At 36.9% G+C, this 26,849-nt stretch overlaps 2 protein-coding genes across 4 annotated transcripts in view; one reads left to right on the top strand and one right to left on the bottom strand.

Annotated features, from left to right (window-relative positions):
- Positions 1-26,849, top strand: part of SESN1 (sestrin 1) — a 108,989-nt gene that overhangs the window by 30,785 nt on the left and 51,355 nt on the right. The gene's annotated exons all lie outside the window — the stretch shown is intronic.
- ARMC2 (armadillo repeat containing 2) overlaps positions 1-26,849 on the bottom strand; it is a 286,480-nt gene continuing 259,631 nt past the window's right edge. For both annotated transcript variants that reach the window (XM_082404735.1, XM_082404737.1), the window contains one exon: positions 1-26,849. This exon is cut by the window's right edge and continues 19,900 nt beyond it. The gene's annotated coding sequence lies outside the window, so the exon portion shown is untranslated.

The raw sequence follows: 26,849 nt of genomic DNA on the forward strand, positions 1-26,849 counted from the left end.
AAATTTTCTTAAAATTAAATTTTAAGAAATGGCTTCCTTGGGTTAGTTAAATATTTAGAAGTTATTATCTACAAATTTATATATGTGAAGTTGCATAAATTTTGGAAAACTCTATATTAAATATGGTGTTTCCTCAAATATAGTATTCCTGGTATCTTGGATCATGTTATTTCTTAGTACAGAAGGTTTCTTTTCTGGCTAAATTTCCTTTCTTAGGTCCTTCCCCTGCCTCACCTTTTTTAAGGGCAAGAGACCCATGAAAATGCTAAGCCTTTTAGAGCTCAGAGCTGCTGAAGTTATTTTCTATTCTTATATTTGCCAAGAATTGCTGACAACTTAAAAGGTATCATACGAGTGAATACCAGTTGCCTAGATTGTTTGATGCTTTTGGATAAGTGTGGATCAGGATTTCCTGTAATTTTTCTTCCTCTTCTGGGGCTGTGTTGCCTCTATCTCTGAGCAATTGTACACTTGGAAAGAAAAAGCAAAGCAAGGTCACTGGATCTAAGTTACTTTTACTTCTGTGCCAAGTGAAACTTTCCTTCTGTTACGTGTTACAGTTTTGGCATCTTTTGGCATCTAGAGAGAGACATTTAGAAGGGGGAACGTGGGGGTTTTAGAAGAGATTTTTTTGAGCTTAAGCCTCATGTTTTCTGTACTTCATTCAGGGTAGAGACAGCCAGTCCCTGCTCTTTGGCTGAAACGTGTTCCTAGAATCCATGTGGTAAAGCAGAGCATCCTAAGAGAAACCGGTTTTCCTATGGATTGTATAATCCAGCTGTTTAGAATCTATTCCTGAATTCTCTGTGTTTTGGGGTGTAGCTGAATGGATCTTTAAAAAGGATACATCAAAGGGGATTTATTTTAAGATTAGTAGGCATGCTACTTAAAGAATTGTAATTGCTTCCTAAATGAAGAGGATAATTCTAACCATTGCCTTTAGATACTAGGAGTACCTGCAGTTCAGCCTGGGTATTTTTTCTGGATCAGGGAATGAACACCTGGGTTCCAGAAGATAGGAGAAGTATGAACTTCTGAGCAGAGTCAGAACTTTGAATAAAAGGAACCTCTCTTTGAAAACTGTAATTGGGTTTTGGGAACTGTTGAGTGTGTCACTTAGGAATGTGTTTGGCTGCAGATAACAGAAAACTTTACCATGTGGCTTACACAGATGGAGGTCTTCCTCCATAAGAAATCTTAATTGAAGTAGTTCAGAGCTGATGCTGATACTTAACTATATTAATAATGACCCTCTACCATCCTTAGAATGTGGTTCTCACCCTCAGGGTCACCAAATGACTATCATACTTTTAGGCATCACTGTATTTTTTATCTATTGTCACATAACAAATTACCCCAAAACGTATCTTAAAACAATGAACATTTTTTTATCTCATAGTTTCTGAGGGTTGAGAATTGAGAGTGGTTTAGCTGGGAGGTTCTGGCTCAGGGCCTCTCATGGGGTTGCAGTCAAGATAACAGCTGGGACTATAGTCCAACTAAGGCTTGGCTGAGCTGGAGATATGCTTCCAACCTAACTCACATGCCTATTGGCAGGAGGCTTCGATTCCTTACCACATGGACCTCTCCATAGGGCTGCTTTTGACATGGCAGTGGGCTCCCCCCCGGGCAAATGGTCCAAAAGGGAAGGGGAGTAGTCTTCTATAACCTCATCTTGGAAATGGGGTATCATCACTTCTGCCATATTCTGTTGGTCACACACCCTGATACGGAATGGGAGGGAACTACACAAAGGTGTGAATAACTGGAAGCTGGGATCACTGGGGCCATCTTGGAGGCTGCCTATTACACATCACAAATATGTTCCTGTCAATAAGAAAGAAAAGAGGCAGAAGCAAGAAGAGCTATAATTCTGCAGGCCGTGGAAGGAAAACCACATTCACAGAAAGACAAAATGAAAAGGCAGAGGACTTTGTACCAGATGAAAGAACAAGATAAAACCCCAGAAAAACAACTAAATGAAGTGGAGATAGGCAACCTTCCAGAAAAAGAATTCAGAATAATGATAGTGAAGGTGATCCAGGACGTCGGAAAAAGAATGGAGGCAAAGATCGAGAAGGTGCAAGAAATGTTTAACAAAGACCTAGAAGAATTAAACAACAAACACCTAGAGGAATTAAAGAACAAACAGAGATGAACAATACAATAACTGAAATGAAAACTACACTAGAAGAAATCAATAGCAGAATAACTGAGGCAGAAGAACGGATAAGTGACCTGGAAGACAGAATGGTGGAATTCACTGCCATGGAACAGAATAAAGAAAAAAGAATGAAAAGAAATGAAGACAGCCTAAGAGACCTCTGGGACAACATTAAACGAACCAACATTCACGTTACAGGGGCCCCAGAAGGAGAAGAGAGAGAGAAAGGACCCGAGAAAATATTTGAAGAGATTATAGTCAAAAACTTCCCTAACATGGGAAAGGAAATAGCCACCCAAGTCCAGGAAGCACAGAGAGTCCCAGGCAGGATAAACCTAAGGAGAAACACGCCGAGACACATAGTAATCAAATTGACAAAAATTAAAGACAAAGAAAAATTATTGAAAGCAACAAGGGAAAAACGACAAATAACGTACAAAGGAACTCCCGTAAGGTTAACAGCTGATTTCTCAGCAGAAACTCTACAAGCCAGAAGGGAGTGGCACGATATATTCAAAGTGATGAAAGGGAAGAACCTACAACCAAGGTTATTCTACCCGGCAAGGATCTCATTCAGATTCGACGGAGAAATCAGAAGCTTTACAGACAAGCAAAAACTAAGAGAATTCAGCACCACCAAACCAGCTCTACAACAAATGCTAAAGGAACTTCTCTAAGTGGGAGGAAACACAAGAGAAGAAAAGGACCTACAAAAACAAAGCCATAACAATTAAGAAAATGGTAATAGGAACGTACATATTGATAATTACCTTAAACATGAATGGATTAAATGCTCCAACCAAAAGCACAGGCTCGCTGAATGGATACAAAAACAAGACCCATATATATGTTGTCTACAAGAGACCCACTTCAGACCTAGGGACACATACAGACTGCTGTGATACTCCATGCAAATGGAAATCAAAAGAAAACTGGAGTAGCAATACTCATATCAGTTAAAATAGACTTTAAAATAAGGAATGTTACAAGAGACAAGGAAGGACACTACATAATGGTCAAGGGATCAATCTGAGAAGAAGATATAACAATTATAAATATATATGCACCCAACATAGGAGCACCTCAATACATAAGGCAACTGCTAACAGCTGTAAAAGAGGAAATCGACAGTAACACAATAATATGGGAGACTTTAACACCTCACTTACACCAATGGACAGATCATCCAGACAGAAAATTAATAAGGAAACACAAGCTTTAAATGACACAATAGACCAGATAGATTATTAGATATTTATAGGACATTCCATCCAAAAACAGCAGATTACTCTTTCTTCTCAACTGCACATGTAACATTCTCCAGGATTGATAACATCTTGGGTCACAAATCAAGCCTTGGTAAATTTAAGAAAATTGAAATCATATCAAGCATCTTTTCCGACCACAACGCTATGAGATTAGAAATCAATTACAGGGAAAAAAATGTTAAAAAACACAACACATGGAGGCTAAACAATATGTTACTAAATAACCAAGAGATCACTGAAGAAATCAAGAGGAAATCATACCTAGAGACAAATTACAATGAAAACATGATGATTCAAAACCTATGGGATGCAGCGAGAGCAGTTCTAAGAGGGAAGTTTATAGCAATACAAGCCTACCTCAAGAAACAAGAAAAATCTCAAATAAACAATCTAACCTTACACCTAAAGGAACTAGAGAAAGAAGAATAAACAAAACCCAAAGTTAGTAGAAGGAAAGAAATCATAAAGATCAGAGCAGAAATAAATGAAATAGAAACAAAGAAAACAATAGCAAAGATCAATAAAACTAAAAGCTGGTTCTTTGAGAAGGTAAACAAAATTGGTAAACCTTTTGCTAGACTGAGGGAGTGGACTCAAATCAATAAAATTAGAAATGAAAAAGGAGAGTTTACAACAGACACCGCAGAAATACAAAGCATCATAAGAGACTACTAAAAGCAACTCTGTGCCAAAAAAATGGACAACCTGGAAGAAATGGACAAATTCTTAGAAAGGTATAAGCTTCCAAGACTGAACCAGGAAGAAATAGAAAATATGAACAGACCAATCACAAGTAATGAAATTGAAACTGTGATTAAAAATCTTCCAACAAACAAAAGCCCAGGACCAGATGGCTTCACAGGTGAATTCTATCAAACATTTAGAGAAGAGCTAATACCCATCCTTCTCAAACTCTTTCCAAAAAATTGCAGAGGAAGGAACACTCCCAAACTCATTCTATGAGGCCACCATCACCCTGATACCAAAACCAGACAAAGATACTACAAAAAAAGAAAATTACAGACCAATATCACTGATGAATATAGATGCAAAAATCCTCAACAAAATACTAGCAAACAGGGCTTCCCTGGTGGCGCACTGGTTGAGAATCTGCCTGCCAATGCAGGGGACACGGGTTCGATCCCTGGTCTGGGAAGATCCCACATGCTACGGAGCAACTAAGCCCGTGAGCCACAACTACTGAGCCTGCGCGTCTGGAGCCTGTGCTCCGCAACAAGAGAGGCCGCGACAGTGAGAGGCCTGCGCACCGCGATGAAGAGTGGTCCCCGCTCACCGCAACTGGAGAAAGCCCTCGCACAGAAACGAAGACCCAACACAGCCAAAAAAAAAAAAAAAAGTACTAGCAAACAGAATCCAACAACACGTTAAAAGAATCATACACCATGATCAAGTGGGATTTATCCCAGGGATGTAAGGATTCTTCAATATACGCAAATCAATCAGTGTGATACACCATATTAACAAATTGAAGAATAAAAGCCATGTGATCATCTCAATAGATACAGAAAAAGCTTTTGACAAAATTCAACACCCATTTATATAAAAACTCTCCAGAAAGTGGGCACAGAAGGGACCTACCTCAGCATAATAAAGGCATATACAACAAACCCACAGCAAACATCATTCTCAGTGGTGAAAAACTGAAAGCATTTGCCCTAAGACCAGGAACAAGACAAGGATGTCCACTCTTGCCACTATCATTCAACATAGTTTTGGAAGTCCTAGCAATGGCAATCAGAGAAGAAAAAGAAATAAAAGGAATACAAATTGGAAATGAAGAAGTAAAACTGTCACTGTTTGCAGATGACATGATACTATACATAGAGAATCCTAAAGATTCCACCAGAAAACTACTAGAGCTAATCAATGAATTTGGTAAAGTAGCAGGATACAAAATTAATGCACAGAAATCTTTTGCATTCCTATACACTAACAACGAAAGATCAGAACGAGAAATTAAGGAAACACTCCCATTTACCATTGCAACAAAAAGAATAAATACCTAGGAATAAACCTACCTAAGGAGGTAAAAGACCTGTACTCAGAAAACTATAAGACACTGATGAAAAAGAAATCAAAGATGATACAAACAGATGGAGAGATATACCATGTTCTTGGATTGGAAGAATCAATAGTGTGAAAATGACTATACTACCCAAAGCAATCTACAGATTCAGTGCAATCCCTATCAAACTACCAATGGCATTTTTTACAGAACTAGAACAAAAAAATTTTTTAATTTGTATGGAGACACAAAAGACCCTGAGTAGCCAAAGCAGTCTTGAGGTAAAAAAACGGAGCTGGAGGAATCAGACTCCCTGACTTCAGACTATACTACAAAGCTACAGTAATCAAGACAATATGGTACTGGCACAAAAACAGAAATATTAATCAGTGGAACAGGATAGAAAGCCCAGAGATAAACCCACGCACCTGTGGTCACCTAATCTATGACAAAGGAGGCAAGGATATACAATGGAGAAAAGACAGTCTCTTCAATAAGTGGTGCTGGGAAAACTGGACAGCTACATGTAAAAGAATCAAATTAGAACACTCCCTAACATCATACACAAAAATAAACTCAAAATGGATTAGAGACCTAAATGTAAGACTGGACACTATAAAACTCTTAGAGGAAAACATAGGAAGAACACTCTTTGACATAAATCACAGCAAGATCTTTTTTGATCCACCTCCTAGAGTAATAGAAATAAAAACAAAAATAAACAGATGGAACCTAATGAAACTTAAAACCTTTTGCCCAGCAAAGGAAATTACAAAAAAGACAAAAAGACAACCCTCAGAATGGGAGAAAATATTTGCAAATGAATCTACAGACAAAGGATTAATATCTAAAATATATAAACAGCTCATGCAGCTCAATATTAAAAAAACAAACAACCCAATTAAAAAATGGGCAGAAGACCTAAATAGACATTTCTCCTAAGAAGACATACAGATGGCCAAGAGGCACATGAAAAGCTGCTCAACATCACTAATTATTAGAGAAATGCAAATGAAAACTACAATGAGGTATCACCTCACACCAGTTAGAATGGGCATCATCAGAAAATCTACAAACAACGAATGCTGGAGAGGGTGTGGAGAAAAGGGAACCCTCTTGCACTGTTGGTGGGAATGTAAATTGCTACAGCCACTATGGCGAACAGTATGGAGGTGCCTTAAAAAACTAAAAATAGAATTACCATATGACCCAGCAATCCCACTACTGGGCATATACCCAGAGAAAACCATAATTCAAAAAGACACATGCACCCGAATGTTCATTGCAGCACTATTTACAATAGCCAGGTCATGGAAGCAACCTAAATGCCCATCAACAGACGAATGGATAAAGAAGTTGTGGTACATATATAAATGGAATATTACTCAGCCATAAAAAGGAAAGAAATTGGGTCATTTCTAGAGATATGGATGGATCTAGAGACTGTCATACAGAGTGACCTAAGTCAGAAAGAGAAAAACAAGTATATTAATGCATATATGTGGAACCTAGAAAAATGGTACAGATGAACCAGTTTGCAGGGCAGAAATAGAGACACAGATACAGAGAACAAATGTATGGTCACCAAGGGGGGAAAGTGGCCAGGGTGGGGGGGGGTGGTTGGTGGTGGGATGAATGGGGAGATTGGGATTGACATATATACACTAATATCAATAAAATAGATAACTAATAAGAACCTGCTGTATAAAAAAATAAATAAAATTTTAAAAAAAGAAAGAAAGAAAAGAAAGAGGCAGTGCTAACAGACATCTGTTTGTGTCTCACTGGCCAGAACTGTGTAACATCACCTCTCAAGGAAGGCTGGGAAATCAAGTGTTTAGTTCTTAGAGCCTCTGTTGTAGAGGCAGCCAGGGGAGAAGCAGGTGAGAAAGGAATTTGGGCTGGCCTAATATCCGTTGTCTGCCACTACCAGGGCATTTAAAGACTACAACTACTTTTAATTTGCCTGTATTGCCTATTCTTAGAATTAAGTTAGCTTTCTAGGAGATTTAATCAATAAAAGTGTGAGTAAGTGGAGCCCTGAACATTTTCTTAAAACTTTTTATTGAGGTATAATTAACATGCAACATTATGTTAGTTTCAGGTATACAATGTAATGATTGGAAATTTGCATATATTGCAAAATGATCACCATAATACATCTAGTTAACATCCATCACCATACATACATAGCTACAGAACTTCAAAAATTTCTTTTTAATGTAGTGACTCCTCTGTTACAGAAATAAGGCTCTTACTGGTGTCTAGCTACCAGAAAATATCAGAAGTTTACTTAATTATGAATCATAAGAAAGTTTATTTTGAGGAAATTTTAAGTTATTTTCTCCTTTGTGTTCTTCTGTATTTGTCTGAACAAAATATTCTGACAGTAAAAATTCTGAAATTTGAAACTATTCCCAATGTCTATATTTTCAGAGATCTAAAAAGATAAATGTTTCCCTACAACAAACATTTATTGAGGGCTTATCATATAGCATATGCAATTAGATTAGTAACTTATAAAATTTTTGGAAAATTTGAAATAATCTCTGCCAAGCACTGTTTTCGCTTGGTGAGCTTTTCCTTTCTATTGATTACTAAATCTGGGGGAACCATATTGTTGATTGAAATAACCATATTTGATTTTTATATATTCTTTCAGCAGTTAATACCAAATTACATATCTGAAAAATGCCCTACAACTTGAAAACATGGGAGTAGAATCTGAACTTAACCTCGGGACCCAAGAAGGACTGGAGTGGAAGGTGGAGGAAGTTGGATGCCAAACATAAATTAAAGGGAGGTTAGGACCAGAGTTATCCTATTCTGTTTCACCCAGAGACCAGAAAGGGAGCGGTTTCTCTCTGCAGAAAGTAGACTGAAGAGGAAGGGACACCACATAGCCACTGGCAGGTAGAGGTGAGGATCGGTACCTAGAACACTGAAAATATATCCCACTGGGAGAGGGGGGCTTGTTTCCATAACTGTGCTGGAACAACTGTTCAACTTCTTGGGGAAAGTAGTGGAGTTTGAACCTATCTCACACTAACAAATGTAACTGATATTTTATTCAACCTCAAGTTAGGAAAGGTCTTTTAAAGCAAGGGAAGAAACATTTAACAGAGAAGATAGTTTTGATTGCATAAAAATTAGATACATCAAAAATACCATAAAATTAAAATATAAACCAGAAATTGGAAACAAAAGTTGCATCATGTATAAAAAAAGTTAATATTCTTAGTGTATTAAAAGCTCTTAAAACCAATAAGAAAAAACAAAAGACAAAAATAGAAAAATTAAAAATAAAAAACTGCCAACAAATGTGCAAAAAAGGTTCAAATTCATAGTAATAGAAGACATTTTTGAAGTGATTATTTTCTTGCCTACTAAATTGGCAGTTTTAAAAAATGATAATCATATAAGTCAGGATACACCGCATATAAATTTATGTAACATAATTTTTCATCTTTTCAGTAATTTCACTTAGAACAAAAATAATATTTCTTCACAATTGATCTCTAATGGAATGCTTTGTTTTTTTAAAGGCTCATAAAAATCAGGTATAAAAATATTTTAAAATCATATGTTTGAACTTTAGACTGTACTCTCTTCTATTAAACTGAGAAAATTAATGAACTTATTGTTTCTCCCTTCCCCTTACCTCCTGTTTTTGTTAGTCAAATTATTCTTTTATATTCTTAAGATCTATGACATTTAAATTTTATTTCATAAGCAAAACTCCCAGAGTTAGTCTTTATTTAGGTGAATTTGTGGTTCATCATTGATACGAATAATCAACAGAAAATTAAATTGACAGTAACTTAGAACCCTGTTCAGAGAATTTTAGCCAGACATCGCCCCCTGCCCCCCCCCCCAAAAAAAAAAAAAAACCTAAGAAAAAAACATCTTGCTGGTAACATTAAAAATGGAAAGGTTGACAAGGGGAAAATTGGGATAAGAAATAATCCCAAAATAAAGATGAAAAGGACTAAAACTGTACAAAGTATGTTTACCAATAAAAGAAAAGCAAATCAAATTTTCTCATCATACTTGAGAGAATAAGACTTGGTAAAAATAATGGTCACAAAAGACAACTCACAATGATAGATCCTATAACTGATCAAATTTTATATGGATGATAAAATTTGATATGGGTAAAAATCTGTTGGATGAATCAAATCTTCACTGTAAAATTTATGGGCAAAGAATTTATTTCAATGAAAATAATTTCAGGAAACTGAAAATTGAAAAAAATTGGGTAAAATGTAACTATACTATATAGATAATTGATCATAGACTTCAGTTGCTTCAGAAAGTATATTCTAGATGAAATTGATTATTATTGTCATAATAAAAATTCAGAAGATGCAGTCAAAGCATTCTGAACCTGTGGGATCCAAAGGACTGCATAAATGAATATAGCAACTAATCTACATGTTAATGGAGATTACAAAAGATTTATTATCCAAGGGTCAAATTAATTGAAAATAACATAGTTTCTACATGACATACAGTCTTGTTATATTAAGATTGTTGGCATATAGGGAGGATGTTTTAAGACTGTATCTTGGAAATACCTTTTACTATAATCTTTCCCTTTACTCTTACCTCCCACAGCCTGATGAAGCCCAGGTTTTTCCAGCTTATTCTCAATAGTATGTTTGTTTCCATTTTCATAACTCGGATACCATCATTTCTTGACTACTATTAAGTCTGAAGTCTATGTCAACATTCCCTGCTTCTAGTTCAGACCTGGGGCCTCCACATGCCTCTGTATTAAATATCAGCTGATTGACCCACACCTGTTACAACCTAGCCCAGACCATTTTCTAGTACTCTCTCTTTATATAATCCTCTTCTGTAGTTGTACATCAGACCCAGAAGGAAAAATACAAACCTCTTTTGAATTTATCTACATTTGAGTTTATTTTAAAAGGTATTTAAAAGCCTACTTTGGTTCCTCAAGTATTCAGACTTACTGATACAGATATGATAGGTCCCAGAAAATATTTTCAAAACTGAGCAGATATTTGTCCTTCTATTCCTTGCTTCATTAAATCCAGCCTTTGTGAATTTTCTTACCCTTAAGTTTTTGAATTTCAAATAAAAGGAGTAAAAGTGTCTTGTGCCTTTTCATAGCATTTAGGGTTAAAGCCAACATCCTTAATGTGGCCTATGAGGGCTTTTACTGCCTGGGTCCTGCCTATTCTTCCAGCTCATCTCTGTGTTTCCCCTCATTCCCTGTGTTCCTGCTTAGTTCACTGGCTTTGTTATTGTTCCCTCTTTGATTCACTGAGGTCCCTGCTATCTCAGAGCCTTTCTCATGCCTTTCAGTCTGCATGGAATATTCTTCCCTGTTCTCCTTCCCTTCATGCTTTATTAACACCTACTAATCCTTTATATGTCAACATAAATGTTAATTATGCTGGGAAGTGGGATGTCCCATATGACTCCAGGCTCTCTCTGCTGCCTTATTGTCCGGGTTTCCCTCCCAGCTCATTCTTTACTACCTATATAATCTTAAGTTAAGTTATTTGACTTCTCTCTGAGACTCAATTTCTTTATCTGTAAAATGGGAAATTATTGATGGATAAGGTACTATGATTATTAAATGAGAAAATGAGAATAAGCCATGTAAAGTACCCAGTCCAGGGACTGACTAACATTGAATGAAGTACTCAATAAATGTAGATAAAATTATTCCCAACACACCTCCTACTCCCAATTCCTGATACATACACACACATTACCAAACAGTCTAGGCCAACTCCTTCACTATTAGGTAGAGACATATGACTACATACCTCTTATTCCTAGCATAGTTTACCACCATTGTGATTTAAATTCATTTGTTGATTGGTCAATTAGTCTGTCTCCCTTGACTAGCTGCAGAGATTATAAGCTCTAGTTTATAAGCCCTATGGGAGCAGTAACTCTAGTTTTGCTCACTATATTCTTAGCCCATAGTAAGCCAATAATAAATATTTGTTGAGTAGATGAACAAATGAATGAACTAGAGGTATATCCTGTCTCCTCTCAAAACAGCATACTTGATGGTAATGTTTCCTGTAGGATACTCTTGCCTTTAAGCCTATAAATCACAAAATCAATACCAATGACTACAGAATAAGCTAGTACCAGTACTTTGCATAAAACTTATTTGTCACTAAAAGATGTTTTCACGTCTTTTTAAATGTTTGAATATAACATTTAAAAAGTATTATTAAAGAAGACCCTTGTTTTCAACATTGGAAAAGGCTTACACTAAAAATGTAAATGTACAATGAAGGCTAGATAGACTAGTTTAAGTAATGTTTGATCTCAACTCTAAAAATATGCATAAGAAAAAGAATTGAAAGTAAATTTAATCAGTATGTTAGCAGCAGCTTTCTCTGAGTGGTAGAATTGTGATCAATTTTAATCATTTCACATTTATATTTATAGATACAGATGATTTTCTGCTTTCTTACAGCAAAACTATTAGTTTTACATTAACAAGAGTTATCTTGAAAACTTTCTTAAATATTTCTGAAATGTATAGAGGAATACTTTTCATTCACTCATTTATTCAACAAGTATTTATTGAGCAGGTGCTAAGTGCCAAGCACTGTTCTAAGCCAAGGAGATGAGGCTATAATAGAATAAGCAAAAATCCTTGTCTTTGTGGAATTTCCATTCTGATATATTGCAGCTTCCTGTGTGGCTTTGGTTTGAAACTCCTTTTTCACATCTTTCCTAAAAACTATTGATGTCTCATTAGTGATTTATCATTTTCCTCCTGTATTCAGTTACAGAAAAAAAGAAAACCAGTAACTGCAATTTCTAAACTCTTCGCAATTCTTCAACCCTTCTAATGTTTTTCATACCTTGGAATCCTATCTTTGACATAATAGTAGTCCAGTGTAAAGGTGATAAGAGTGACCCAATTTAAACATTCCTTAAAGGGTTACATTTTCTTTTTCAAAGAGTCAATTCACATAGTGTTACTCATTAATATACAGTGTTGCAGTTTATCTAACTCTCTTAATGTTAAAAATAGCTGATTTGTTGTATTATCACTAAAGTAGCACCATTATAGTCTGACTCAGTTCAAGTGTTCAGTAAGTAAAAAACTAGTAAATCTTTGTAATAAAATATTTTGGTTCTCTTTGAAACTGCATGAAACCCTACAATTTCATAAAACCAATTTTAAAGCTACTGATCCAAAAGAATTTTAAACCATTGTGAAACTAATCTCTGAAATGAGTTCCTCTGTTTCTTAACAGGAGTTAGTTTATAAATCAGTTGTTTAGGACTCAACTTATATTTCTTTGTATAGGTAGTATTAATACTTGGTGGTTAGCTTCAAGGATCAGCTCACACAAGTAAAGTGTTCAGCCCATTCTTACTTGAAAAGTTATAGTAATTGAACAATTTTTACCATAACAAACTACCACTTATAATATTATTCCTATGGAAATGTATGTTTTGAGGACTATATCTCCTCTATCTAGGCAGTAGAAGCTGTGTTTTTGCTTCTTGCCTTTCCTTACCAGACTGGGATCCAGAGACTGGAAGCAGGGTTTGGAAAAGAAGGGAGGCTAGTGGTGAGTGATTATTTGTTGACACCAGTATTTTATTAATTTCACATGCTTACTAAAAGAATATAGCTCTCTTGGGTACTTCCCTGGTGGTCCAGTGGTTAAGAATCCGCCTTCCAATGCAGGGGACGCAGGTCGATCCCTGGGCGGGGAACTAAGATCCCACATGCCACATGGCAGCTAAACCCTCACACCACAACTAGAGAGAAGCCCACATGCTGCAATGAAAGATCCCACGTGCCGCAACTAAGACCCAACGCGGCCAAAAATAAATAAATAAATATTTTTAAAAAAAGAGAGAGCTCTCTTGGAAAGTTGCTCTTCTTATGGCCAAACTGGAAAACAGAGCATTTGCCCTTAGGCTTAGAAACCTTGGTTAAGGGTTGTGTTAAGTTGTGATTTGGAGATGGGAGGGAACTACTGCTGCTTGCCCACTTGTAAAGACTGGTTATTTGAAAGTTGGAGACTGCTTTGGTATTTGTCTGCTTCTCTTAGGAAGTGAATTTCCTCAATCTTTTAGACCATTCCAACGAACTTTATTCCTCTTGCAATTTAAATCTGCTTTTTAATATTTAAAGACTTGCCATACTGTCTCTATTTGTTAGCAAGATGGTAAATCTGACTCATTATAATTGAAATGAAAATGACTTTTTTTTAAATGATAAAAAAAAATTCATGTGTCTTTTCTAGGCTGGGGATATATTCACTGCTACCTAAGGTGCTGTTGCAGACAGACACTACCTCAGCTAATAGCACAGTTGGTCAGTCCTAGAGCGGCTCCCAGTTGGGTCAGTTATTACTCTATTTGGACACGTTTAGATTTGAAGTTTCTTCTTTCCACTGGCTATCTCTATCATGTGATTAGAACAAGGTTGTGACATGCCACAAAACCTGCTGAAAATTGAAAGAGTAGTTAAGTCAGATGCCTGATAACCACTTAGGCTTTATCACTGAATTGGCCAATATTTTTACTTCATATATACAGAGTTTTATTTTATTTATTTATTTATTTAGTTTATTTATTTATTTTATTTTTGGCTGCGTTGAGTCTTCGTTGCTGTGCACGGGCTTTCTCTAGCTGCGGTGAGCGGGTGCTACTCTTCGTTGCGGTGTGCGGGCTTCTCATTGCGGTGGCTTCTCTTGTTGCGGAGCACAGGCTCTAGGCACGCGGGCTTCAGTAGTTGTGGCGCACGGGCTTAGTTGCTCCGCGGAATGTGGGATCTTCCCAGACCAGGGCTCGAACCCGTGTCCCCTGCCTTGGCAGGCGGATTCTTAACCTCTGTGCCACCAGGGAAGTCCCAGAGTTTTAAAAATCAGTTGTTCCTATACTTACTGCCTTTCCTTTATTCTTGTTTTTATTTGTTGTGTTTTACAACACTTTTATTTATGAATCATCATTTTAAAATTTCTTTTAAAGCTGTTACCTTGGTTTCAAACCAAAGTCAGACATGTAGTTTTATTTATGTACTGTTCTGTGAGTATTCACAGGTTTGTTTGTTTGTTTGTTTTAATTGGAGTATAGTTGATTAACAGTGTTGTGTTTCAGGTGTACAGCAAAGTGATTCAGTTATACATATACATGTATCTATTCTTTTTCAAATTCTTTTCTATTGAGGTTATTACAGAATATTGAGCAGTGTTCCCTGTGCCAGATGTAGGTCCTTGTTGGTTATCTATTTTAAATATAACAATGTGTACATGTCACTCCCAAAGTCCCAATCTGTCCCCCCCCGTCCTTTCCCCCTGGTAACCATAAGTTCATTCTCTAACTCTGTGAGTCTGTTTCTGTTTTGTAAATAAGTTCATTGGTATCATTTTCTTTTTTAGATTTCCCATATAATTGATATCATATGATACTTGTCTTTCTCTGTCTGACTTCACTTAATGAAGTGTGATAATCTCCAGGTCCATCCATGTTGCTACAAATGGCATTATTTCATTCTTTTTAATGGCTGAGCAATATTCTGTTATATCTACATACCACATCTTCTTTATCCATTCATCTGTTGATGGACATTTAGGTGGCTTCCATGTCTTGGCTATTGTAAACAGCACTGCAATCAACATAGGGGTGCATGTGTCCTTTTGAACCATGTTTTTCTCTGGATATATGCCCAGGAGTGGGATTGCTGGGTCATATGGTAGCTCTATTTTTAGTTTTTTAAGGAACCTCCATAGTGTTCTCCATAGTGGCTGAACCAATTTACATTCCTACTAACAGTGTAGGAGGGTTCCTATTCCTCCACACCCTCTCCAGCATGTATTGTTTGTAGATTTTTTGATGATGGCCATTTGGACTGGTGTGAGGTGATACCTCATTGTAGTTTTGATTTGCATTTCTCTAATAATTAGCGATGTTGAGCGTCTTTTCATGTGCCTCTTGGCCATCTGTATGTCTTCTTTGGAGAAATATCCATTTAGGTCTTCTGCCCATTTTTTGATTGGGTTGTTTGTTTTTTTCATATTGAGCTGCATGAGCTGTTTGTAAATTTTGGAGTCTGATCCCTTGTCAGTTGCATCGTTTGCAAATATTTTCTCCCATTCTGCAGGTTGTCTTTTCATTTTGTTTATACTTTCCTTTGCTGTGCAAAAGTTTTTAAGCTTAATTGCTTCCTATTTGTTTATTTTAGTTTTTATTTCCATTACCCTAGGAGATGGATTGAAAAGGATATTGCTGTGTTTTATGTCAAAGAGTGTTCTGCCTATGTTTTCCTCTAAGGATTTTATAGTATCCAGTCTTACATTTAGGTCTTTAATCCATTTTGAGTTTATTTTTGTGTGTGGTGTTAGGGAGTGTTCTAATTTCATTCTTTTACATGTAGCTGTCCAGTTTTCCCAGCACCATTTATTGAAGAGACTGTCTTTCCTCCATTGTATAGTCTTGCCCCTTTTGTCATAGATTAATTGCCATAGGTGCGTGCGTTTATTTCTGGGCTTTCTATCCTGTTCCATTGAGGTATATGTCTGTTTTTGTGCCAATACCGTGTACAGTTTTGATGACTGTAGCTTTGTAGTATAGTCTGAAGGCAGGGCACCTGATTCCTCCAGCTCCGTTTTGTTGGGTTTTTTTTTTTCTCAAGATTGCTTTGGTTATTCGGGGTTTTTTGTGTCTCCATACAAATTTTGAGATTTTTTTTGTTCTAGTTCTGTGAAAAACTGCCATTGATAATTTGATAGGGATTGCATTGAATCTGTAGATTGCCTTGGGTAGTATAGTCATTTTGATAATATTGATTCTTCGAGTCCAAGAGCATGGTCTGTCTTCCCATCTGTTTGTGTCATCTTCGATTTCTTTCATCAGCATCTTATAGTTTTTGGAGTACAGGTCTTTTGTATCCTTAGGTAGGTTTATTCCTAGGTATTTTATCCTTTTTGATGCTATGGTAAATGGGGTTGTTTCTTTAATTTCTCTTTCTGATCTTTTGTTGTTAGTGTATAGAAATGCAGCAGATTTCTGTGTATTAATTTTGTATCCTGCAACTTTACCAAATTCATTGATGAGCTCTAGTAGTTTTCTGGTAGCATATTTAGGATTTTCTATGTATAGTAGCCTGTCATATGTAAATAGTGACAGTTTTATTTCTTCTTTTCCAATGTAGATTCCTTTTATTTCTTTTTCTTCTCTGATTGCCATGGCTAGGACTTCCAAAAGTATGCTGAATAAAAGTGGTGAGAGTAGACATCCTTGCCTTGTTCCTGATCTTACAGGAAATGCTTTCAGCTTTTGACCGTTGAGTATGATGTTAGTTGCAGGTTTGTTATATATGGTCTTTATTATGTTGAGGTATGTTCCCTCTATGCTGACTTTCTGGAGAGTTTTTATCATTGAATTTTGTCAAAAGCTTTTTCTGCATTTATTGAGATGATCATATGGTTTTTATTCTTCAATTTGTTGATGTGCTGTATCATACTAATTGATTTGCAGATATTGAAAAATCCTTGCCTTTTGAATTGAGTAAACCAGACTGAACTTTTAATAACTGAAGAGGTCAAGAGAACTATGGCTCCTGCATGATGTGTTTTTAAGGGGCAAGAAAGGGGGCCATCCTATAGCTCCTTTTGGGGTTGTGACCAGAAAAACAAATAAAGCAATTTCTTGCTGTAAAAAAAAAAAAAAAAGAAAAATCCTTGCATTCCTGGGATAAATCCCACATGATCATGGTGTATGATCCTTTTAATGTATTGTTGGATTTGGATTGCTAATATTTTGTTGAGGATTTTTGTGTATGTGTTCATCAGTGATATTGGCCTGTAATTTTCTTTTTTTGTGGTATCTTTGTCTGGTTTTGGTATCAGGGTGATGGTGGCCTCATAGAATGAGTTTGGGAGTATTCGTTTCTCTGCAATTTTTTGGAATAGTTTCAGAAGGATAGGTGTTAACTCTTCTCTAAATATTTGATAGAATTCACCAGTGAAGCCATCTGGTCCTGCACTTTTGTTTGTTGGGAGTTTTTAAATCACAGTTTCAATTTCATCACTTGTGATTGGTCTGTTCATATTTTCTATTTCTTCCTGGTTCAGTCTTGGGAGATTGTACATTTCTAAGAATTTGTCCATTTCTTCTAGGTTGTCCATTTTATTGGCATATAGTTGCTTGTAGTAGTTTCTTATGATCCTTTGCATTTCTGTGGTGTCCATTGTAACTTCTCCTTTTTCCATTTCTAATTTGATTGATTTGAGTTCTCTCCCTTTTTCTCTTGATGAGTCTGGCTAAAGGCTTATCAATTTTATCTGTCTTTTCAAAGAACCAGTTTTTAGTTTCATTGGTCTTTTCTATTGTTTGTTTGTTTGTTTCTATTTATTTATTTCTGCTGTAATCTTTATGATTTCTTTCCTTCTACTAATTTTGGGTTTTGTTTTTTCTTCTTTCTATAGCTGTTTTAGGTGTGAGGTTAGGTTGTTTATTTGTGATTTTTCTTGTTTCCTGAGGTAAGATTGTATTGCTATAAATTTCCCTCTTAGACCTGCTTTTGCTGCATCCCATAGGTTTTGGATCATCATGTTTTCATTTTCATTTGTCTCTAGGTTTTTTTTTTATTTCCTCTTTGATTTCTTCAGTGATCCATTGGTTGTTTAGTAGCGTATTGTTTAGCCTCCACATGTTTGTGTTTTTTACAGTTTTTTTTTTTGTAGTTGATTTCTAATATCATAGCGTTATCGTTGGAAAAATGCTTGATATGATTTTTTTAATTAATTAATTTTAAAATTTTTGGCTGCGTTGGGTCTTTGTTGCTGTGTGCAGGCTTTCTCTAGTTGTGGCGAGCAGCGGCTACTCTTCATTGTGGTGGCTTCTCTTGTTGCGGAACATGGGCTCTAGGCACACAGGCTTCATTAGTTGTGACTCGCAGGCTCTAGAGCACAGGCTCAGTAGTTATGGCGCACAGGATTAGTTGCTCCGCGGCAGGTGGGATCTTCCCAGACCAGGGCTTGAACCCATGTCCCCTGCATTGGCAGGTGGATTCTTAACCACTGTGCCACCAGGAAAGTCTGCTTGATATGATTTCAGTTTTCTTAAATTGACCGAGGCTTGCTTTGTGGGCCAGTATGTGATCTATCCTGGAGAATGTTCCATGTGCACTTGAAAAGAATGTGTATTCTGCTGCTTTCTGATGGAATGCAGTATAAATATCAGTTAAGTCCATCTGGTATAATGTGTCATTTAAGCTCTGTGTTTACTGATTTTCTGTCTGGACGATCTTTCCATTGATGTAAGTGGGGTGTTTAAGTCCCCCACTATTATTGTGTTACTGTCCATTTCCCCTTTTACGACTGTTAACATTTGCCTTATATATTGAGGTGCTCCTATGTTGGGTTCATATATATTTACAATTGTTATATCTTCTTCTTGGATTGATCCCTTGATCACTATGTAGTGTCCTTCTTTGTCTCAAAACAGTATTTTAAAGTCTATTTTGTCTGCTACAAGTATTGCTACCCCAGCTTTCTTTTGATTTCTATCTGCATGGAATACGCTTTTCATCTCTGTCTGTTCTTTAGTTCTTCTAGGTCTTTGTAAAACATTTCTTGTGTCTTCTCGATCTGTGTCTCTATTCTTTTTCTGAGATCTTGGATCATCTTCACTATTATTACTGTGAATTCTTTTTCCAGTAGATTGCCTATTTCCACTTCACTTAGTTGTTCTCTGGGGTTTTATCTTGTTTCTTCATCTGGGACATATTCCTCTACCATCTCATTTTTTCTAACAATCTGTGGTTGTGGTTTCTGTTCCACAGGCTGCAGGATTGTAGTTCTTCTTGCTTCTGCTGTCTGCCCTCTCATGGATGAGGCTGTCTAAGAGGTTTGTGAAGGCTTTCTGGTGGGAGGGACTGGTTCCTGCCCACTGGTGGGTTGAGCTGGGTCTTGTCCCTCTGGTGGGCAGGGCAGTGCTCAGGAAGACTTTAAGCAGTCTGTCTGCTGATAGGTGGGGCTGTGTTCCCACCCTGTGGGTTGTTTCACCCAAGGCATCCCAGCAGTGGAGCCTACATGCTGTTGGGTGGGGCTAGGTCTTGGGGAGAAAATGGCGGCCTCCAGGAGGTCTCACACCAATGAGTATTCCCCAGAACTGCAGCTGCCAGTGTCTTTGTCCCTGCAGTGAGCCACAGCCTCCCCCCGCCTCTGCAAGAGACCCTCCAGTACTAGCAGGTAGGTCTGGCCCAGTCTCTTATGAGGTAATTGCCTTTTTCGCTGGTCCTGGTGCACACAGGACCTGTGTGCACCTTCCAAAAGTGGAGTTTCTGTTCCCCCAGTCCTGTGGAATTTTTGTGATCAAACTGCACTGGCCTTCAAAGCTGGATTCTCTGGGGGCTCCTCCCCCTTGCCAGACCCCCAGGCTGGGAAGTCTGACATGGGGCTTAGGACTTTCACTCCTGTGGGAGAACTTCTGTGGTATAATTATTTTCCAGTTTGTGGGTCAACCACCCAGCATGTATGGGATTTGATTTTGTCGTGATTGCGCCACTCCTACTGTCTCATTGTGGCTTCTTCTTTGTCTTTGGATGTAGGGTATCATTTTTGGTAGGTTCCAGCAATTTTTTTCTCAGTGGTTGTTCAGCAGTTAGTTGTGATTTTGGTGTTTTCATAAGAAGGAGTGAGCTCACTTCCTTCTACTCTGCCATCTTGAGATTTTCTCCCCTTTATGTTTGTTTAGACATTTAATTGTTATGATGCAATTTTCTTCTTGAAAAAAATTTAAAAGTTCTTATGTAAGTTAACTTCCTTTCAGTTCTACATTATTAAAATATGTGTTAATATAATATGTAATTGACTTCAAATATTATATATTAATAAATATTAGTATGTAACATTAATATAAATCATAAATATCCACTCCCTTTTCTTTTTTTTAAAAAAGAGGGGGTTCTTTATTTTTTTTAATAAATTTATTTATTTATTTTTGGCTGCGTTGGGTCTTCGTTGCTGCGTGCAGGCTTTCTCTAGCTGCAGTGAGTGGGGGCCACTCTTTGTTGTGGTGTGCAGGTTTCTCTTGTTGCGGAGCACAGGCTCTAGACGTGCAGGCTCACTAGTTGTGGCTCACAGACTCTAGAGCACAGGCTCAGTAGTTGTGGTGCATGGGCTTAGTTGCTCCGTGGCATGTGGGATCTTCCCGGACCAGGGTTCGAACCCATGTCCCCCTCTTTGGCAGGCAGATTCTTAACCACTGCACCACCAGGGAATTCCCTCCTCCTTTTTTGATACCGTCTTTTTCTGCTCTGATGTACCAAGATGTTTTCCAAGTTTTGCATAGGTTATGGCTATTATTCACGTATTCATTCATTCATGCATTCTACAGATGTTTGTTGAAAGCCAGCTCTGTGCAAAGAAGGATGCTAAGCAAACGGGATAGAAATACTATGTCCCAGCCCCTGTCCTCAAGAGACTTCTTGTTTAGTGGAGGAGAGAAAGAAGTAAACAGTTAAAATGTTTTAACTACTCACCCCCTCACTTTTTATAGTTCTCAACTTCACAAATTGGAGTATTATTACAGCCTGGGATATGTGGTTGTATGTCAGTGGAGTAAATATTTGACAGGTCATGACTTGAGCCTATTGCCTTGCCTTTATTGCATGTAAATTTTGAATTATGTGACCAGTGATTTTGGTTTTATTTTGTATTTACAGGGTTTGCCATTAATAATAATTAATTCCCCTCTTATGGACTACTCCTGTTTGTACCTCAACAGATGCAAATTTTCCTCTTGTTTGCCCTACAGCCCTTTTGGTACACTTAGAAGTTGATTTCCTTTTCACTGATGGGACTATTGCTTAGTGTTTTAAATTGGAACATATCTTGCCTCATGAACATTTAAATTATTACTTTAAGTTTCTCCCAGATGAAGTGCTCTCATCTAACATGTGCTTGGAATTGTGCCACTTCCAGTCCTATGTCAGCTGTACCATCCTCTCCAGTATGATATTTCTGTTGCACCTTGTAGTGAAATCTGCATATCATCTTTCCCACCTAGAATAAATGCAACATATCTCCCTGGAATTTAAAATGGGGTGGAGTTTACAGGGGGGACAGGTCTTAGTAAGAGACAGGTAATTTAACTGGTAAGTAATTTAAAACATTATTTTAGGTTAAAAATAAGCATGGCTATATTAGGGATTAAGATACAAAGTTTGGTATAAATAATTGTCTGGCTTTGGGCCAGCTACTCTTGGGCTGTTCACCAGTTTATCCACTGTGGAAGGAGTTCTCTCCCCTCAAAGATTAGAAATGCCTCTGTGGAAAATTTTGAGAGACCCTTCCTATCTGATCTTATAAACGTGGTGTTAAAGGGAAAGGCTAGAAAAGGTAGCTGCCTTTTCAGAGCATGTAGCCTTATTTCTTTGATAGTCACTACATTTTAACAGCTGTCCTTTAGAAGTAGTTCCACTGCTTTGTTGACTAAATCCACTGGAGCAATACTGATGGTGCAGATCTAAAGTCGAATAGGCAAAGTAAGTGGAGGAATATCTGTGGTAAACTCCTACACTACCTATAAGCAGGGCCATTTAGGGGCAGCTGAATGTTTATTTAAGCCTCTGTGATCTTGGAAGACAAAAGATTTAGGGGGGCCCATTTATGAAGGACATTCTTCTTGTCGTGGTCTCAGTGAATTTTGAGAGCTTAAGTATTGCCTCAGATTTTTTAAATCTTGTAAATATAACATTTTTTACTTATGTTCCACAGTGGGTGAATTATTGAATGTTGAGGCATTGTTTTTTCTTTTAGAGCAAAGGATGGGTCACACTTTCTTCAATCCATACAGACTCAAAATCAAATTCTCATTTTCATTTAGAGTTCTTCTACATCATGCCTCATGTTACATTGTTTATTTAACATTTATTGAGTATTTACTCTGTGCACTAGGGAAACAGAGAAGGCAAAGGCTTCACTCTCAGGGAGTTCACAGACACGTGGGGGAGATGAACAGGTGAAAGGCAGTTGCAATAAATAGTGGCAAGTGCTCTGAAAGAAGGTCAACTTATCCAGGAAAATGACTAAAAGGGGCAAAGCCTGAGGTTTTATTGTGGTGTGAACATGTGCTTGACTCCAGAAGTATGTGGGGTAGTAGAGGAGGTTTTGGATGATTGAAAATGAGGGGACACAGATAGGGAATGGTCAGGGAAGGCTCTGTAGAAGATTATAGCCTCAACTGGCTCCTGAAGCCTGACTGAGGAGCACCCGGTTGAAGAGGTAGGAGATAAGGTGCTGTAGTCAGAGAGATTAGCATGTGCAAAAGCACAGAGTCATGAGAGTTATCATGTTTGAGTCGAACTCAGTAAGCTGAACTCAGTATGATTGGAGAGATTCAGAAGGGAATTGTATGCCATGTGAAGAATCTAGATTTCATTCTGAAAGTTAAAGGGAAACCTATGAAGGATTATAACATCATCAGACCTGCAATTTAGAAAGACTTTTCCAGTATGGAGAATAGGCTGGAAGGTGGCACAGACAATGAGACAGAGGCGAGGCTGTTGCTGAAATTAAGAAAAGAAATGGACAGTAACCAAATTGATGGGGTTGGGGTTGAGGGTAAGGGGATAGATTTGACAGTTTTTAGGATGTGTAATATTCAGAACTTTGCAAGAGATTAGTAAAGGAGTCAGAGCAGCCTATGCAAGGACTTGCAGGTTTCTGCATCGGAAACTGGATGTATGGTGAGGCCCATTTTGGAGATAGAGGATAGAATATAAGAGATGGTAGGTAGTGCAGTGGGATGGGTTGGGAGAAAGTGATGAGTTTGGCTTTTAATGTGTTGGATTTGAGATGGCTGTAGGATATCAAGGTGAAATATATTAGGTAGCTGGATAAATGGGCCTCAAATTTAGGAGAAAAGGTGAGATGTAATTACAGCCTTGATCAGTGTTCATTGTTGAAATTATGCCAAGAGTGAGATCACCCAGAGACAAAATATACAGTAAGAAGAGGGTTGAGGATGGATGGAACATTGGAGAACACCTATTTATAAGAAATCATCAGTGGAAGAAGAATCATTAAGAGATTGATATTGAGTGGCCAGAAATAGAGGATGGAACCTGAAAGAGGGTATTATCCCAAAAACAAGGGAGGGGAGATTTCAGAAAAGGATTGGTCAACATTGTCAATTGTGGAAGAAGTAAAGTAAGACAAGACTTGTATGGTGAAAATGCCTGGGCTGGAGGTAGAAGGCAGCCAAGGGGCAGTGTCTGATAGACCCGAGAAGAGGAAACCCCTGAAATAGCCAACAGATATGGAAAATATGGCAGGCCAATTTGCAAACAGTAGCTGAAATTGGGAGGAATTTTCCTCATTCCAAAAGTAGGTGAGTGCGAGATCCACTGTAAGAAAAACTAAGGAGACTGGAGCAGTACAGCTTTTATGAACTCTTAAAACCAACCTTTCTGTGACTTCTTTCTAAGACAAGGTCCCATATTGAGAAACAGTAGAATAAAAATTGTGCAGAATAGGGACAACAGAGATGAAAAGAAAGTCTGTGGGAGAGGAGAATGGAGCCCCCAAAAATTGCAGAATGCAAGCTGTCACAGTTTTGAAAACTACTCAAAAACAACAGAAAAGGGAATTCTGTGAAGTTAGAAAATCTGTCCTGTCTCATTCAAAAATTTCAAGAAAGCTTATTTCACATAAAAATGAACAATATACAAAGTTATAATAGAGAATAAGGAGCTGAATAGTATCTCTACAGACAATGAAAGCATGCTTGAAAGATTAGTCAAATATTGTAACCTACTATTTAAAACAAAAGACATTAGGAAAACAATAAATGAAAGAACAACAAAAATAAGAATTAGAAAAACTCAGAAGTGAGGTAATATAACTCTGCAAAAAATTAGAAGTAAAGAAAAAATCATTTCAAGAAATGCATTAAACTGGAAGGAACGTAAGCCCAAGTAAATAATACCATAAGAGAAATAGAAGGTGAAAAATAAGGAAGGAAACTTTAAAAATAGGAAAGAGATGAGGAAAAAATTTTAAAGGATTTTTGAGAGGTGACAGATATTAAGGATAGACAGAGAAGAGTCAACATACAGATAATAAAAGCCACTGAAAAAGAAATCAGAGGAAGGGAACAAAATGAATACTAAAAATTACAATTCAAGAAAACTTTCCTGAAATTAAAAAGAAAGAAACTATATATTGAAATAATACACTGTGTGCCTAAGAATATTAACCCAGAATGGCCATTATTACCAAAGCATAGTGATATTAACTTATAAGGGGAAAATTAGATTATCATTAGACTTTTCAATAGCAATACCAAAAGAAAATAGAACAGCATATTTTATATACTCCAGGAAAGAAAGTATGAGACAAGGATTTTCTAACTTTCAAGTGTAAACAACAAACTTTTCAAAATGTACCAGCTCAGAGAATCTATTTCCTGTGATCACTTCCTATAGAATCTACTTAAGAATGAGCTTTAGACTGTCAAAATGACCAGAGAGACATCAGCAAGGTGTGCCTGTTGCTACTAGGGTGTCATTAATTGCTTTTAGGCCCTCTTAGCAGACAGAGTAAGGAAATATATATGTGTATACTAACCTGTGTATATGCATCTGTAAATATGTCTGTATATAACCATCTCTATATTAAGCTAAATGTGAGTTTGTAGTGATATTTCTAACTCTAATCCATTACCACATGGATCATTCTAGATTTCTCCCCTTATCTGTAAATTCCCCCTCCAACAGTGGGAAATCTGGCTCACATCATCCACAGTCCATTTACTTAATCATTCAATTTTAGTATATATGTATAGCCATATAGAATTGTTGACCCATACCCATGTGGAAAACAACTTCAGCAACGACAGTGCAGTGCTTACATACAATTCCTTTTGCTTTAGTTTTATAGACTCTACTCATTTTCGAAGTTACTAAGATCAGCAAATTTTTCCTTTACCCACTTTAGTGAGGTTGTTTCATACATTTGTAATTTAAGTTAGATTCTCTTGTCATAGTCTGCATTCCTTCCTGGGACCCAACGCCCCAACCCTCTAGACGATTTTTAAAAATTTGTGTTCATTGTTTTACTTTTTGCTCCATAAGTTCTTTGGGTTTTCACAAATGCATAATGTCATATATCTAACATTGAATATCATACAGAATAATTTTATCACCTAAAAAAATTCATGTGTTTCACCTATCCAATTTTGCCCTCTTCTTCCAAATCTCTGGCAACCATTGATCTTTGTACTGTCTCCATATTTTCCCCTCTTGCTCCTTTTCTTCTGCTTGCTTCTCAGTTTATACTGATCTTCTTTCTCCAGGTTCTTGAGGTAGGAACTTAAATTATTTTTTGAAAATTTCCTCTTTCCTTATGTATGTGTGCAGTGTTATAAATTTTCCTCACGCTACTGCTTTAGCTGTGTCTCACAAATTTTGGTATGTTGTATTTTCTATTTCTTTCAGTTCAATCTATTTAAAAATCCCTTGATATGTTCTCTTTTACCTATGAATTATTTCTAAGTGTGTTTGTTTAGTTTACAAGCTTCCATTTTCCTGTTATCTTTATGTTATTTATTTCTAGTTTGATTTTATTGTGATCAGAGGACACACTTTTATTTCAGTTCTTTTAAATTTGTGGAGGTTTGTTTTATAGCCATAATATGATCAATTTTGGTTTGTAGTCCTGGGCATATGAAAAGAATGTGTATTCTACTGTTGGGTGGAATGTTCTACAAATATAGATTCTGTTGTTTGATGGCATTGTTGAGTTTCTTCTACATCTTTGCTGATTTTCTCTCTAGTTCTATCATTTGTTGAGAGAGAGATGTTGATCTCCAACTATAATGTGGATTTGCCTATTTTTCCTTTTAGTTCTATCACGTTTTGCTTCATATATAATATTTTGCATCTCTCTTTAGCGCATGCACATTTGATTACTATATCTTCTTGTTGGATCGATCCTTTTATTGTCATATAATGTCTCTGTCTCTGGTGATTTTCTTTGCTCTGAAGTCTACTCTACCTTATGTTAATATAGACATTCCTGTTTTGTGGGGGGGGGAAGTGTAAAATACACATAAAATTTGCCATCTTAAACATTTTCAAGTGTACAGTTCAGTAACATTAAGTACCTTCACATTGTTGGCTATCACCACCATCCAGCCACAGAACTTCTTGCTGTATTTTGATTGATGTTTGCATGATATATCTTTTTCTATCCTACTTTCAACCTGCCTATGTTGTTATAATTCAAGTGAGTGTCTTGTAGACAGCATACAGTTGGGTCATGTTTCTAAATCCACTCTGCTGATCTCTGTCTTTTAATTGGTATATTAGACCATTTACATTTAATATAATTATGTTATGTATGGGTTTGTATCC

The sequence above is a fragment of the Balaenoptera borealis genome (assembly GCF_965194805.1).
Source record: "Balaenoptera borealis genome assembly, chromosome: 9".
Lineage (NCBI taxonomy): Eukaryota > Metazoa > Chordata > Mammalia > Artiodactyla > Balaenopteridae > Balaenoptera > Balaenoptera borealis.